The sequence below is a fragment of the Erpetoichthys calabaricus genome, chromosome 1 (genome assembly GCF_900747795.2).
Source record: "Erpetoichthys calabaricus chromosome 1, fErpCal1.3, whole genome shotgun sequence".
Classification (NCBI taxonomy): domain Eukaryota; kingdom Metazoa; phylum Chordata; class Cladistia; order Polypteriformes; family Polypteridae; genus Erpetoichthys; species Erpetoichthys calabaricus.
Window position 1 is genome coordinate 276,836,178 of NC_041394.2, and position 16,226 is coordinate 276,852,403.

The 16,226-nt window shown below is 42.3% G+C and overlaps 1 protein-coding gene across 2 annotated transcripts in view; it reads left to right on the top strand.

Moving 5' to 3' along the window:
- The first annotated feature begins 12,950 nt into the window (after positions 1–12,950).
- The window catches only part of tymp (thymidine phosphorylase), a 50,812-nt gene continuing 47,536 nt past the window's right edge, over positions 12,951–16,226 (top strand). The window contains exon 1 of one of the 2 annotated variants that reach the window (XM_028815354.2): positions 12,951–13,230. The gene's annotated coding sequence lies outside the window, so the exon portion shown is untranslated. The remainder of the gene's footprint in view (positions 13,231–16,226) is intronic. The other variant, XM_028815344.2, reaches the window with a different exon arrangement.

Genomic DNA, 16,226 nt, shown 5'->3' on the forward strand with positions numbered 1-16,226 from the left:
CAATCTAATCTAATATACTACACATCTCACATTACTTTACAAAGGTTAACATTACTGCACCACCACTTTATTCCTTTCTAAATTCTGGCACAAGGTACAGGACCATGAGCACTTGTGGAAGTAGATTAAAAGACAGGATATAACCACAGGTTATGAGGATATTCGGCAGCCACTTCAACTGACAACTGCATGATTGTCCCTTTCATTCATTCATCCATCTTATTTCATAATACATGTAGTGTATATATTTCCTCACTCCCCATACCACTGCCGTTCTTGTTCACAGTCTTGTTACTTCTCGTCTGGACTATTGCAATTCACTCGTCTTTGGTCTCTCTAATAAATCTCTCCATAAGCTTCAGCTAGTCCAGAATTCTGCTCCTCGCATCATTACTCAAACCCCATCTATTCACCATATTACTCCGGTCTTGCAACAGCTTCATTGGCTCCCGATTAAGTTTCAAATTAACTTTAAAATTCTGCTGTTAACATTTAAGGCCATTCATAACCTCGCCCCTCCATATCTGTCCAACCTTCTTCATGTTGCCATTCCCTCCCATAACCTTAGATCCTCTTCCTCCATCCGTCTGACCATCTGTCTCGCTCGTCTAACCACCATTGGGAGCAAAGCATTCAGCCATTCTGCTCCCAAGCTCCGGAACTCACTACCTACTGAGCTTAGAAATATCGAATTATTCTCAACTTTCAAACGTAAACTTAAAATCCATCTGTTTAAAATGGCTTTTTCTCTATGTTTGGTGTTAACTTTCTATATTTTCTATATTTTTTGGTACTTTAAGTTCTGTTTATAATGTGCTTTTTATTTATTGTTTGTTCAGTATCCTTGAGTGCTTAGAAAGGCATCTTTGTATGAATAAAATGTATTATTATTATTATTATTATTAACAATTAAATTAAAAATCACTCATGAACAAAATCTTTAAAATTCAGCTTTCAGAAAATTAAACTATCAAGCACTTAGAAAATTTTTTAAAGTAAAAAATACAATTTTAACAAGCAAAACAAGTTTTCCCATTCTTAAAAGTCTTATTTTGTCTGTCACGGGTAAAGACAGTGACTGGCCTGGGTCTTGAATTGAAATCAGAAAACAGGCTGAAGGAGCTGTGGAGCAACACAATTCGTCACGGTGTTGTCCTCAATGGTTTCAAATAGTGAATGGAAGAGGAGATGTACGGTAGGTATGAATGGTGTGATTCAAATAACTGAATAGTGCTGTTCTTCAACCAGATTTCCTGCAAGCTTTCTAATTTCCAGAGATTTTCTAATTACATACATAATAAAATGCCTCTGGTCTATCACTTATCCTTCATTTCCATGTCTTTCTCTTTCTATTTTTAGTTCCACTGTCAACCTTACACCCTTGCAAATGTTCATTGTAATTTCATTCAGTCATTTGTCCAGAGTAGGACTGTTTAAAGCTGATCATTCCTGAATCTTATTTTCTGTTGATTGAATGTGTACACTAAAAAATACATCTGAATACTATGCTATGGAGCTCTGCAGAAACCTAGAAAGAATTCTGAAACTCAAATGCCGATTTGATGGAAGACACATAGAAGTTAAGCATTTTATATTGTCAGAGCAATTGCCTGAATGAGTTCATGGAAAAAGTGGTGAGTGAAACAGACTAGTTTCATTTCACACAATTTTGGAGAAAACTGATCCTTAAATTATTTTTGCATGTGATTTCACAATTGCAAAACATAAAACTCAGGATAAACAATATTTTTTTTGGTTGTTTTTAATATATTTTTGGAGTGGAAAGCAAGGGAAAGCTCCTGACCAAAGCTCTTTTCTTTTAACCCTAACCCTAAGCCAGGACAGCTATTGTGCAAAAGTTAAAAAACCCAAACCCTCGGCTGCCCCTTAATGCTGCTGTCGCTGCCCTGAACTTACATAGCTTCAGAATATATTTCCTCTTGCTTTTGCTCATGATGAAAAAGACTACAGATAAATGTAAAATGCAGATCATTTCGGAGGTTGTGAAAAATCACTTGCGTCACTATATTGTTTTTTTTGTGAATTGAAACTCTCTCTCACTATGAATTTAAAGTGAATCGATTTGCTAATCGGTAGCAGCAACTCATATGCCAGGGAGAATGGTCTCACTGACTGATCTATGGAAGACATTCCCTCAGCTATGAGAGTTATTAGGGTTTGATGTGGTGCCCAGGTATGCATTCATCATTAAGATAACCACTTGGGGATATAAGAGTGCTGTATTTATAGAATATAGTAAGCGCGGAGTTGGCTTTTCTTAAGACCTTCACTAAGGCTAGACCCATTTTTAAATGAAAAGAATCTTCACCCACACTAGCTTTTCACATCATTTACAAAAATATCTCTGCCCGCACTAAAACGACTGAAAACTCATATGATGTAGTCATTTACCTACACTGGGCAAATACACATTGCCAGAAACTGGAACAGGAACAGAAAGTGTCCTCCACGCTAGACAGTCATTTGCAGCTTGCACTTACACACAGAGAACAGCAATAGTGACTATAAAAAACAAGAAAACATTGATTGTTAGGACTGACAATACGAATGAAATTGTGAATTGTTACTAAGAGAAACGCACAAGTAACAGGCAAGCAAACCATCTGAGAATATGGACTGTGGTTCATGTCGGTGCATATGCAGTGATATTTTACAGAACTACAATGAGCCATATCTGTCACCTTCCAATCAAGGAATGCCATGTAATAAGCACGAACTAATCAGAGTGTAATTAGAGTCTGCATTTTCAAAACTCTTTATTTTCACCCATCCACACTGCAACGCTGAGCTGACATTTTCACAAAGATACAGCTCTGTATCTGTATCTTGCTGCAATAGTTGAAGTTGTAAATGGTGCCCTTCCACCTCCTTTGTTATCACAGCATATTATATGTTGTTTGCTTATTGATTTAGCAAAATTTTGCAGTGGATGCCCTTCCTGACATAACCCTCCCCATTTATCCGGACTTGGGACCGACATGAAGAAACACACTGGTTTGTGCAACCCCTGTGGCTGGGTTTTCAAAAGTCCTTTCTTTCAAGGGTTAAAATTGCTGGGATAGTGTGGACAAAAGGAGAAAACAGACACTAGTACCTTTGTTTTTGGATGAAAATTCAGTGGTGTGGATGTAGGCTAAGAAGGGTAATGGAGTTGTGTATTGCATTGTGTTTTTGTGCTTTTTCTGCTCATTTGAGCTTCCTTTGTTTCACAGCATTTTGTTAAAATAAAGCTTTTATTTTATAAAGATTCTTTGTTTGCCTTTTGTTACACAAGCCAAAGGTTTACACACCCAGAGTCGTTTCTAGGATTTTTGCTGCCCTAGTTGAAGTTGTAAATGGTGCCCTGCCACCTCCTTTGCTTTGAGAGGAATTGTCACTGCCAGACTTGTACATTGAGACCTGGACGCAGGACTGGGGTCAGTGAAGTATTTAGGACCTCAAATTCACAATTTGAGCAAGGTTGAGTTATAGCAACGTCTGTTTACAAGACTGTCTCAGAAAAATACGCTGCTGAAGGGTGCCATTTCAGAAAACAAGTAGAAGTCGGGCTGAATTAGTAGTCTTTATTTATTGCTTTTACATTTTCTCTAAAGAAAACTAAGAAACGTTTCATTTCTCTCTATTATTAAAAAAAAATCCTGGAGAGAAACAGTAGGGCGTCGAGACGTGATCTTCACGTTAAGATCACGGAAGACAGTTAAAAGACCCGTGAGGACCTTAAACATGAGACTTTGTGCCAAGAGATTGACCCAGGACTGTCTCACGATGACGCAGAACATGAGATTCTTGCAAGACACGCCCTACTTGCAATCAATATCAAATAAGACAACGGGGCAGCAAAACATTCAGTCGTGTGAAGGATTTGAGCACACACAGATCCAGGGTCTCAGCGCATATAACGCGTATAAGTACAATATGTTATAAATGAAACGTCGACGACTAAGCGAAGAAGAAAGCAGCGTGGGGAAAAGAGACTCAAAAGCATTGGAGAGAAAAAAGAGCAAAAAAGAAAAAATAATCTAGGTGCAAATTCAGAAAATAAGGAAAGTAATTATCAGCCCATAACAAGTGGAACTGAAACAAAGCATGTCCAATCGGGCTCAGAATTAAAAGACAGAGAGTAAAAGACAAAGTAGAACTTCATAAACACATTCACAAACGTTGGCGCTATACACATGCAGAGCAGACTATGAAAGCAGTGGAATTCAAAAGGCTCAACAACAAAAAAAAAAGTATGCATGATACATATGTGGAGAAAGTTAAAGAATATGAAAAATTAGAAAGTATAAAAAAAAGAAAGTAAAGATCGCAGCAGCACAAACGAAAATTATTACTCGAAAAAGAGAAAATAATCACCATGGACCAGGTGTCATTGAAAAAAAAGCAGGACAAAGCAAGATCAGAGATAAAAGACAGAGTAGAAAACAAAGTGAAAAGTCATAAAGAGGTTAAAAAAACAAGGGGGCCAAACACATGCAGAGCAGGTTAGAGACAATGAAAACTGGAATTCAAAAGACTCAAAAAAAACGAAGACATGAAACACATGCAGAGCAAGATACAGAATATGAAAGCAGAAAAAAAATGACAGTGTCAAAAAAAGAATGTTAACATTGCGTTAGCTCAAACAAAGAGAAATTATTACTTGGAGAAATAACTAAAAAGCGAATAGAGATCGAATATATGGACACAGGTAATATGTCAGAAGTATGTAAATATTGTAAGGCTTTGAAGTTTAAGTCAGAGAATTTCAAAAACGGAGTTTACCTCACATGCATTTTTTGGTTAATTAGCAAAAAAAAAATATTAACTGCTGATGATGTAGATCGCTTTGTCTGTGCTGAAATTCCAAACGGAGAAACCTATCCTGAATTATGGTACAAAGTCATTAAACACATGTCTCACTGACCTCATTTAAAAGATTCAGCATATTGGGACTCGAATGATTCCAAATATTGTTTTTACAGAAGTTCTGAAATAAAAGTGAAACTAATGAAATAGCAACAATTCAAAGAAAAAAAAAATCTTAAAAATGTGTATCCGGAACACCAAACACGGGGGTTGGCGGGCGAAGCGAGCAGGGGGTGAAGCCCCCTAGTATTCCTACAATTACAGATCCATTTCTAAAGTTAACGATTTAAACCATCAGCTAGATGTGTGCTTTTTGATATATACATATATATATGTCTATTTTTTTTAACTAAGACATTGCCCTTACATATACATGTCATGACAATCTTCAGGGGTGTCCATGGTATTCCTTCTGGCAGCACTTCCGGGTGTGACAGAAGTGCTGACTTCCAGGGCTCCTCAGTCCTTCCGGGTGTCCCCTTTTGATGGCCACAGGCCCCAAAAGGGTTGAGCTTCCATGCTCAGTTCCCGTGGCCTCCATACAGACCAGGGCGGCTGCCCTCTCGTGGCCCAGGGGAGGTATAATCCCTCTCCCGGTCCTTCCAGGCATCCAAGCTGGGCGTAAGCCCCCAGCCGACTGCCACAATGTCCTTTTGGGAGACAATCATAGTTTGGGTTAAATCAGCTTTTAGCAATTCAATCAAGAGCTACAGTCCTGTTGCCATTTAATTTTATTTCATCATGTCTGTCTCTTCTGTGATACAGTTTGAGGATTATTATTATTGGCATCATCATTGTTATTGTTTTCCGTGTTATTGTTGGCCTGTTTAGATCATCAGATGTTAAAACGGAAGGTAGCTAGTGTGTGAAAATAATATAAAACAAAACTGTATAATCGGATATTCGCTCTGAGTGCAAGTGTTTGTACTACTGTATTGTTTAAAAAAAATGATGCCTCGCCCAGGGCTGTTTCTGGACAACAGATTGTGCTGTGCATGGTGCAGACAGTGCAGGCACTGCTGAGGCGCACGCCATAGGCCTGCCACCATCAAGGTGCTCCTGGATGAAGGACCGGCACCAACAGCTCAACCTGGCAAAAAACGAGATTCTTGTGATCCTGGTCAGCCAGTCTGTTCAATTCCCATCTCTGTATGGCTTGACTCACTGTCTCTTAACACCTGCCAGGTCACTTCGCAACGTTGGGGTAGTAATTAATGAGCTGCTGGTTTTGTTTTTTTTACCACATTTCTACTGTATCACGTTCATGCAGGTTCGTGCTGTGCATCATCCGCAAGATCAGACCTTATCTAACAGAGTATGCTGCACAACTTCGGGTCCAGGCTTTAGTCTCGTTGCGTCTGGACTACTGCAACTCACTTCTGGCAGGATTACCAGCATTTGCTATCAATTGCTGCTGCAGATAGTCATCTTGTATTTAACCAGCCAAGACGGGCACATGTCACTCCTCTCTTCATGTCGCTACATTGGCTCCTTGTAGCAGCACACATCAAGTTCAAATCCCTGATGCTTGCCTAGAAAGTAGTCAGTGGGTCAGCACCTGAAAATATGGAGATACTAAAGTGCTCTGATACTTCTCGCCCAATCAGGTCTGCAAGGGAACAACATCTGGTGATGCCACCTCTATGTGGCGTCAAATCTCAATCCAGACTCTTTTCCTGTGTGGTTTCGAGTTGGTGGAACGGGCTGCCCTCCTCTATTTGTACCGCTGACTCCATTAATTCATTTAAGAAGTCAAGTCAAGTCAAGTCAACTTTATTTATAAAGCACTTTATATACAACAGCCGCTGACCAAAGTGCTGAACATAGGCTAAAATAAATTTTAAACAAAAACAAAATAATCCATCCATCCATCCATCCATTGTCTCCCGCTTATCCGAGGTCGGGTCGCGAGGGCAGCAGCTTGAGCAGAGATGCCCAGACTTCCCTCTCCCCGGCCACTTCTTCTAGCTCTTCCGGGAGAATCCCAAGGCGTTCCCAGGCCAGTCGAGAGACATAGTCCCTCCAGCGTGTCCTGGGTCTTCCCCGGGGCCTCCTCCCGGTTAGACGTGCCCGGAACACTTCACCAGGGAGGCGTCCAGGAGGCATCCTGATCAGATGCCCGAGCCACCTCATCTGACTCCTCTCGATGCGGAGGAGCAGCGGCTCTACTCTGAGCCCCTCCCGGATGACTGAGCTTTTCACCCTATCTTTAAGGGAAAGCCCAGACACCCTGCGGAGGAAACTCATTTCAGCCGCTTGTATTCGCGATCTTGTTCTTTCGGTCACTACCCATAGCTCATGACCATAGGTGAGGGTAGGAACATAGATCGACTGGTAAATTGAGAGCTTCGCCTTGCGGCTCAGCTCCTTTTTCACCACGACAGACCGATGCAGCGCCCGCATTACTGCGGATGCCGCACCGATCCGCCTGTCGATCTCACGCTCCATTCTTCCCTCACTCGTGAACAAGACCCCGAGATACTTGAACTCCTCCACTTGGGGCAGGATCTCGCTACCAACCCTGAGAGGGCACTCCACCCTTTTCCGGCTGAGGACCATGGTCTCGGATTTGGAGGTGCTGATTCTCATCCCAGCCGCTTCACACTTGGCTGCGAACCGATCCAGAGAGAGCTGAAGATCACGGCCTGATGAAGCAAACAGGACAACATCATCTGCAAAAAGCAGTGACCCAATCCTGAGCCCACCAAACCGGACCCTCTCAACGCCCTGGCTGTGCCTAGAAATTCTGTCCATAAAAGTTATGAACAGAATCGGTGACAAAGGGCAGCCCTGGCGGAGTCCAACTCTCACTGGAAATGGGTTCGACTTACTGCCGGCAATGCAGACCAAGCTCTGGCACCGATCGTACAGGGACTGAACAGCCCTTATCAGGGGGGCCGGTACCCCATACTCTCGGAGTACCCCCCACAGGATTCCCCGAGGGACACGGTCGAATGCCTTTTCCAAGTCCACAAAACACATGTAGACTGGTTGGGCAAACTCCCATGCACCCTCCAGGACCCTGCTAAGGGTATAGAGCTGGTCCACTGTTCCGCGACCAGGACGAAAACCACACTGTTCCTCCTGAATCCGAGGCTCGACTATCCGACGGACCCTCCTCTCCAGGACCCCTGAATAGACTTTTCCAGGGAGGCTGAGGAGTGTGATCCCTCTGTAGTTGGAACACACCCTCCGATCCCCCTTCTTAAAGAGGGGGACCACCACCCCGGTCTGCCAATCCAGAGGCACTGTCCCTGATTTCCATGCGATGTTGCAGAGGCGTGTCAGCCAAGACAGTCCTACAACATCCAGAGCCTTGAGGAACTCCGGGCGTATCTCATCCACCCCTGGGGCCCTGCCACCAAGGAGTTTTTTGACCACCTCGGTGACCTCAGTCCCAGAGATGGGGGAGCCCACCTCTGAGTCCCCAGGCTCTGCTTCCTCATTGGAAGGCATGTTAATGGGATTGAGGAGGTCTTCGAAGTATTCCCCCCACCGACCCACAACGTCCCGAGTCGAGGTCAGCAGCGCACCATCCCCACCATATACAGTGTTGACACTGCACTGCTTCCCCTTCCTGAGACGCCGGATGGTGGACCAGAATCTCCTCGAAGCCGTCCGAAAGTCATTCTCCATGGCCTCCCCAAACTCCTCCCACGCCCGAGTTTTTGCCTCAGCAACCACCAAAGCCGCATTCCGCTTGGTTGCTGAGGCAAAAAAAACTAAATAATAAATAAGTAAAATAAAATACAATAAATAAAACTAATTAAAACATAGTAAACACAAGTAAACAGAGTTAATACAGAGTAAAATCAACTGGTCACACAGGATCAAACGCCAAACCAAAGAGGTAAGTCTTAAGAGCAGACTTAAAAATGGGCAGTGAGGAGGCCTGTCTAATGTGGATCGGCAGTGAATTCCAGAGCCTTGGAGCCACAACGGAAAAAGCCCTATCCCCCCAGAGCCTTCGCGGAGTCCTAGGCACATCCAGAAACGGCTGACCAGCTGATCTGAGTGAGCGGGAAGGAGAGTGCATATGCAGCAGCTCAGCGAGGTAGGGCGGAGCAAGCCCATTTAAGGACTTAAAAACAAATAAAAGAATCTTAAAATGAACTCTAAACTGAACAGGCAGCCAGTGCAGTGAGGATAACACAGGTATAATGTGCTCATTTTTTCGCGTGCCAGTTAAAAGGCGTGCAGCAGCATTTTGCACCAGCTGGAGCCGAGACAGGGTGGACTGGCTAACACCAACATACAACGAATTACAATAGTCCAAACGGGTTGTAATGAAGGCGTGAATTACTGTTGTAAATTGATCTTTGGGAAGATGTTTTTTATCTTCGCCAAACGTCTCAGCTGAAAAAAACAAGATTTCACCACCGCGCTGATCTGACCGTCCAGTCTAAAATCCTCATCTATCCTAAAACCCAGATTTGTAATGACAGGTGTACCATATTGTGCAAGGGGACCCAAATTCACAGGGGCAGAAGTAGAAATAGACCCACTGGTGCCCCCAGGACCAAAAACTATAACCTCTGTCTTATTTTCATTAAACTTTAAGAAGTTTACTGCCATCCAAGCTTTCACCTCTTCTAGGCACATAACCAAAGTTTGCATGGAGTAAGCATCCTTGAGTTTGAGGGGTACATAAACCTGAGTATCGTCTGCATAACAATGGAAAGCAATTTTATACTTTCTAAGAATAGAGCCAAGAGGCAGGAGATACAAAGAAAATAGCAGAGGACCAAGTATGGAGCCTTGTGGAACCCCACATGATAGTGAAGCAGAGGAGGATCTAAATTCATCTAGCCTCACTGAAAAAGTTCTTTGAGTCAAGTATGATTTAAACCACGCCAAGGCAGTAGCACGAATGCCCACACAATGCTCCAGACGAGATAATAAAATACTATGATCTATAGTATCAAAAGCAGCTGTTAAATCGAGCAGAACTAAAATCACATAATCCCCTGAGTCTGTTGCCAAAAGGATGTCATTAAAAACCTTCAGTAATGCGGTTTCAGTACTGTGAAGTGGCTTAAAACCAGATGGAAACACTTCGAGCACATCACTTTTATCTAAAAAGGCTTTCAATTGAATATACACACTTCTCTCCAAAATTTTGGACAGAAATGGAAGCTTGGAAATCGGTCTAAAATTGGATAGAACAGTGGGATCTAGGCTTGGTTTTTTGATCAATGGTTGCACTATGGCATGTTTAAATAAATTAGGAACTACGCCTGAGGAAAGGCTGCTATTGATAATAGCAAGAACAGATGGCCCTAAAACAGAAATAATCTCTTTAAAAAGAGAAGGTGGGACAACATCAAAAGGAGAACCTGAGGGCTTCGATTGACCAACAATCTCATGTAAACAAGATAGAGTCACCGGCTCAAACTGATAAAAAACAGCAGAGCAGGGGAGAACAGCTAAGGGGTCATAAACAGTGAGAGGTATATGAGCCCTAACATTGTTCACCTTATCTACAAAGAAGTGCAAAAATTTCTCACATGTCAAGAAGTGATTGAAGTTCCATCTGTTTTGTGTCTAATTGGAAAACACCTGCGGTGATACTATATATTCTTGGTCCTTTGGTTAAGTTTAATTGCTTTGTAATATATGATTGTAAAGGTATGAGTTATTACATCTTCACTTGTGGCAATGAACTTACCCCTTGATGAACAAATAGGCCCTAGCCTAATGTTACTCAATTGTTTGCCTCTTTTGGAAGTCGCTTTACACAAGAGCATCTGCTAAGCAAATAAATGTAAATATGAATGTAAATGTAAACATAAACATTTTTTGTGTTACGGTCCAGACACTTTTTTCTAAACAAAATAAAGATAGGAGTCGCTACATGAGGCTCCAGTAATGCAGCCTGACTTCTAGAGGATGCCCCAGGCGCTTGCCTAGACTGCCTATGTCCAATAAAGGCCCTGGACATACCTTTCCTGTTGTGGGCATTTTGTGACAAACTTTGGGATTTTGTTTGAGAATCTCCCCAGTTCACACACAGTCTTGACCCCCACATCTTGTATCTTGCACGTAGGCCTATCAGTGTTGTGTTGCTGCTGACAGCAGAGCAGTTTTCTTTCGTACTAGAAGACTGACACTTATCGAATACACAACATAAAGGAGTCAGTGTAGAAAGATTGTAAATACCAATCCATAAAAAATAATGGAGAGTTTATATGGGCCCGATGTATTTATTAAAATTACACAGAATTTCTGAAATCAAAGAATATCCACTGCGGATTAGTAACAAGCACTACATTCTCAAAAAAAGTCGCGTAGTCCGGTAAAGCAATCAGTGCTTCAGCAATCAGTTTTACAGAACATTCCAAACTTTTTATGTTTTCAACAAATGTAGTCTTTGTAATGGCGGCACGGTGGTGCAGTGGTAGCACTGCTGCCTCGCAGTTAGGAGACCCGGGTTCGCTTCCTGGGTCCTCCCTGCGTGGAGTTTGCATGTTCTCCCCGTGTCTGCGTGGGTTTCCTCCGGGTACTCCGGTTTCCTCCCACTGTCCAAAGACATGCAGGTTGGGTGGATTGGCGATTCTAAATTGGCCCTTGTGTGTGCTTGGTGTGTTTGTGTGTGTCCTGTGGTGGGTTGGCACCCTGCCCAGGATTGGTTCCTGCTTTGTGCCCTGTGTTGGCTGGGATTGGCTCCAGCAGACCCCTGTGACCCTGTGTTCGGATTCAGTGGGTTGGCAAATGGATGGATGGATGGGTATTCTTTTTCTTTTATTCTACATTCAGAAAAGCATGATTTTGACATTTATAAGACATTCAGATATATTTCTGCTTTTGCTACAGTTTTAAATGCGTTACTCTCTTTTGTTGATTTCATGATACTTTGCCCTTTCTCTGTGCAGTTTTTCCCTTTCGTTGTATCTTAATAAAGCAGAGCAGACATACGGTGACAGACACGCAGGCAAACAACACAGAATAATCAAAAGCCATTACCTTAGAGTCAGCCCCACTAATTAGTAAATAATGAATTAATTAAACAATTACAACACCTAGAAAAGTAGAATGAAAATCAAGATGAAAATACAGTTAAAAAGAAAAAGAATTCATTATTCACATATAACTGCTTGGTACATTTAAATTTTTATTTTTTTTTTAGCAAACTTAGTTTTCTAATTTCTATATTGTTCCCTAAACACAGAACTTGAGAACTAACAGCTCACTTAATTAGCCCAGGAGTTAAATTAGAAACAGAAGCTGGTTGGAACAAAAACCTGCAGCCACCGGGGTCCCCAGGACCGAGTTTGGGAAACACTGGAAAAGGATCCGCAAGATCGAAGTGCGTGAGTTGGCCCAACCAATCGTATGAAGAGAAGTGAGTGCTTATTAGTAACGAAGATCTCACTGGTGTAACAATCACTTTCATTTGTGAAAAACCCACGTTCACACTCACTTGAAGAAACTGGAATACAACTAAGACTCAGCACACAGTTGATTATATAATTATTTATTGTCCAGTCGATGCCAGGACTAACTGTCGCGGCCGAGGTGCCAGTACAACATACTGACATGTACCGTTACAAAACAAAAGTCACTGCATCATAGACAACGCACTGCATTGTGGGTAGGCTACGTGGCGTTTGAATGTATGGTCTGTGTGTAGGAATCTGTTACGAAGTGTGTTTTTCTCAGCGTCTCTGGTTGTGGACCACGGCCAGCGCCACTCGGAGGCTGTTTCTGGGCTGCCGTTTACAAGGCGTTTTAATTGACTTGCTCAGGGTCACACTGCAAATTGGGAGCTGGGATTGAACTGGCATCGTTGCATCTGAAGTCCAGCACTTTAACGCAACACCACTCTTGCTGGCAGAAGCTCAGGCTTTGTGCATTCAGAGGCATAGTCTCCAATAATGACCCCAAATGACTGATTCCAATTTGTTCCACACACTCGAAAACCTACGGCCTCGACAAGGATTTGTCAACACACCGAACTGACCTGCATAGCATGAATCATGTCCATCTGAAAAAGCAGCATACCTTTTCTTTCTGTAAATTACTGACTAACTGTTTACCAGAAAGGTGGAAAGTTCACGTGCAGGAATTTTGATTTTATGAGACATGTTCAAAGTTAATATACTGCACTTGTAATGTTTGACCATAGTGGCAGTTAACAGGCTGTTCCCAGAAGTACCAATTAAGACAGCAGCAGGGTTGGACACAGACTGCTCTGTTTCTCACACCCTCACTCAGCTTCCTTTCCTATTGGGCGAGGCTCGGACAGCTTCAGGCTGCTGAACAAATACCTCAGGAGTGAAAAAGAAAAGCAAACAAGAAAGGCAGCATTTCTCTTTTAAGGTTTGTAAAGAGTTTCTTCCTACTGATTTTGATCATTTCCAGGTAAGATTAACAGTCATTTTGTAATCTGGCTTATATGATTAGCAAAACTGATCTTTAAGATTTTATTTTCTTATAAACTTTGACAACATCCAGATGTGCATTGCTTCAGTCGCTTTAGTTTAAACTTTAGCTTACTTTTATGATGACTGTTGAAACAGCTTAAAAAATTGCATACATGTGGAACATTTTGTGGTACCATTTAAAAAGTATAAATAGCAAAATAAACCAAATGTTCATATCACGTTCATGCAATTCATTAAACAGTGAGATATCCGATGCTGCGGCGTCACAGCTGCACCGGTCTCACTGGCTCAGCAGGTCAGTCTGTGTCTGTATAATTGACCGCTGTCAGAAGTACCTGTATCCAGATTATCCGAATGGCGGCCCGCCAGAAACGCAGAGAAAAACGCACTTCACAAGGCCTTCAGAAATTCCTACAGACTATGAATGCAATACTCTGCGTAGCCTAGCAGCATTCAGCCCCCAATACAGCGCGTTGTTGTGTGTCTTCAAGTGGTGGTAGTAGTTTATGATAATGTGATGACCTGTCAAAGGAGCCGCTTCTCCGGGGCAGTTTCTTCGCTCCCCCCTCACCTTGATCCTGCCGCTCAGCTCTCTCTCTAAGGAGGTGCCCTGAGCCCGCACGAAGTGTTTTCCCCCGAGACCCCCTCACAGCCCATGCAGTAGCTGTAGCGAGTCACGTCACAATATCGGCACACGTGGTGATTTAAAATGAACCTCTGTTTCCTCAGTGTGCCCTAGATGTTGCATTCATGTTTGTTAGTTACTGTTAGCACTTGGTATGGGTTTATACACTGAGATCTTTGGTAGAGCTGATAGTTCTTGTTATTTTGTTAAAGTCACTTTGTGATGGACTTGGGTTATATATACTGTATATCCAGTAATGCAGTTGTATGGATGCTGCCTTATATTAAAAAGATCATAGTTTCTCATCCTGCGTGACACCAAAGCATTTTAAGTAGTGAGAAAAACTCCTTGTAAATATAAAGTATTATTATTATTATTATTATATGACCAAAATCAGCATCTTCTTTCGGCTGCTCCCGTTAGGGGTTGCCACAGCGGATCATCTTCTTCCATATCTTTCTGTCCTCTGCATCTTGTTCTGTTACACCCATCAACTGCATGTCCTCCCTCACCACATCCATAAACCTTCTCTTAGGCCTTCCTCTTCCCTGGCAGCTCTATCCTTTTTATCCTTCTCCCAATATACCCAGCATCTCTCCTCTGCACATGTCCAAACCAATGCAATCTCGCCTCTCTGACTTTGTCTCCCTACCGTCCAACTTGAGCTGACCCTCTAATGTACTAATTTCTAATCCTATCCATCCTCGTCATACCCAATGCAAATCTTAGCATCTTTAACTCTGCTACCTCCAGCTCTGTCTCCTGCTTTCTGGTCAGTGCCACCGTCTCTAACCCATATAACATAGTTGGTCTCACTACCGTCCTGTAGACCTTCCCTTTCACTCTTGCTGATACCCGTCTGTCACAAATCACTCCTGACACTCTTCTCCACCCATTCCAACCTCCTGCACTCTCTTTTTCACCTCTCTTCCACAATCCCCATATTTACTTTATTTCAAAAGGGTAGCAAATATTATTGCTAATACTATGCATTTTTTTTATTTTAAGCACTTTGAGATGTGCTTTGATCAGATTTGAGAAAATGTTTATTTTTTTATTTTAAAAGTGGAAAAGAGTACTGTGGTGGGTTGGCACCCTGCCTAGGATTGTTTCCTGCCTTGTGCCCTGTGTTGGCTGGGATTGGCTCCAGCAGACCCCCGTGACCCTGTGTTCGGATTCAGCGGGTTGGAAAATGGATGGATGGATGGATGGAAAAGAGTATTGCTACTACCTCAGATTCTGTTCAGTTAAAGCTTTTTTATTGTTTTTTTATGCACTTTTTGATGTGTCTGTGTCAGATATGACCAAATCTAAAAGGGAAACAATAAATAATCATTACTTGTTTTCAATACATTTGTGTTGATTTAAAATGCGACATTACCTACTTCTTTCCTGCTGCTGAAAATGTCTGGCCCAGCTAAATTTCTTGGTTTGAAAATCTGTCCCAATTGAATTGCCGCGACCTACGTATTTGATTAACTGGTGACTATTAACTGACTTGATCCTCTGGATCCCATATTAGTTTCTGTTCTCTAGAATGTGGGGAAATTTGAATGTGTGGTTCCGTGGTAAATGCTGCTAACATACAGCCCCGAATTCTGGGTTCAAGTGCTGGCCTGTCACTTTTTGGTATGCAGTTTGCACATTCTCCCCATAGCCACTTTGCTTTTTTCAGATTTCCTTCCACATCACAAAAACACAGCTGAGTGAAATATGATTCCCTACCTGGGCTAAGTCTACACATTCTCCCCATATCTTTGTTGGTTTTATCCTCTGGTTTTTTTGGTTTCTTCCAACGACCAAAGGTATACACTTCAGGTTGATTGAGAACTCAAATTTGACAGTATGTGAGTATGTAAGGGTTCTTGTAATTACAAGCTGGCCTGTCCATGTTTGTTTCCTGCCTTGAGCCTGATGCATCTTTTGATTAGTGTTGGGTTCTCTCTTTTAGCATTCAGCCTGGATAAATATGTTGTTTTCCTATAATACTTCAAGATGCCTGGTCCATTATTTTGGGAATGTTGTGTTGCCTTGTGTGTATGCATTTGTGTGAACTAGATGGCTTGTTCTGCTAATGTTACAATCTAGTCAAGTGAACAAAAATAAACTTTTTTTTTTGATTGCCTTGCAGATATCCTTAGAATGCTTGCATTACAGAGCAATACAGCTTAGTCCTGAAATGGGTCACGGGGGTTGCTGAAGCCTATCCCAGCCAACATAGGGCACAAGGCAGGAACAAACCCTGGACAGGGCACTAGTCCGTCGCAGGGCCAACTCGCACGCACACACTAGGGCCAATTTAGCATCGCCAATTCACCTAACCTTCATTGTTTGGACAGTGAGAAAAA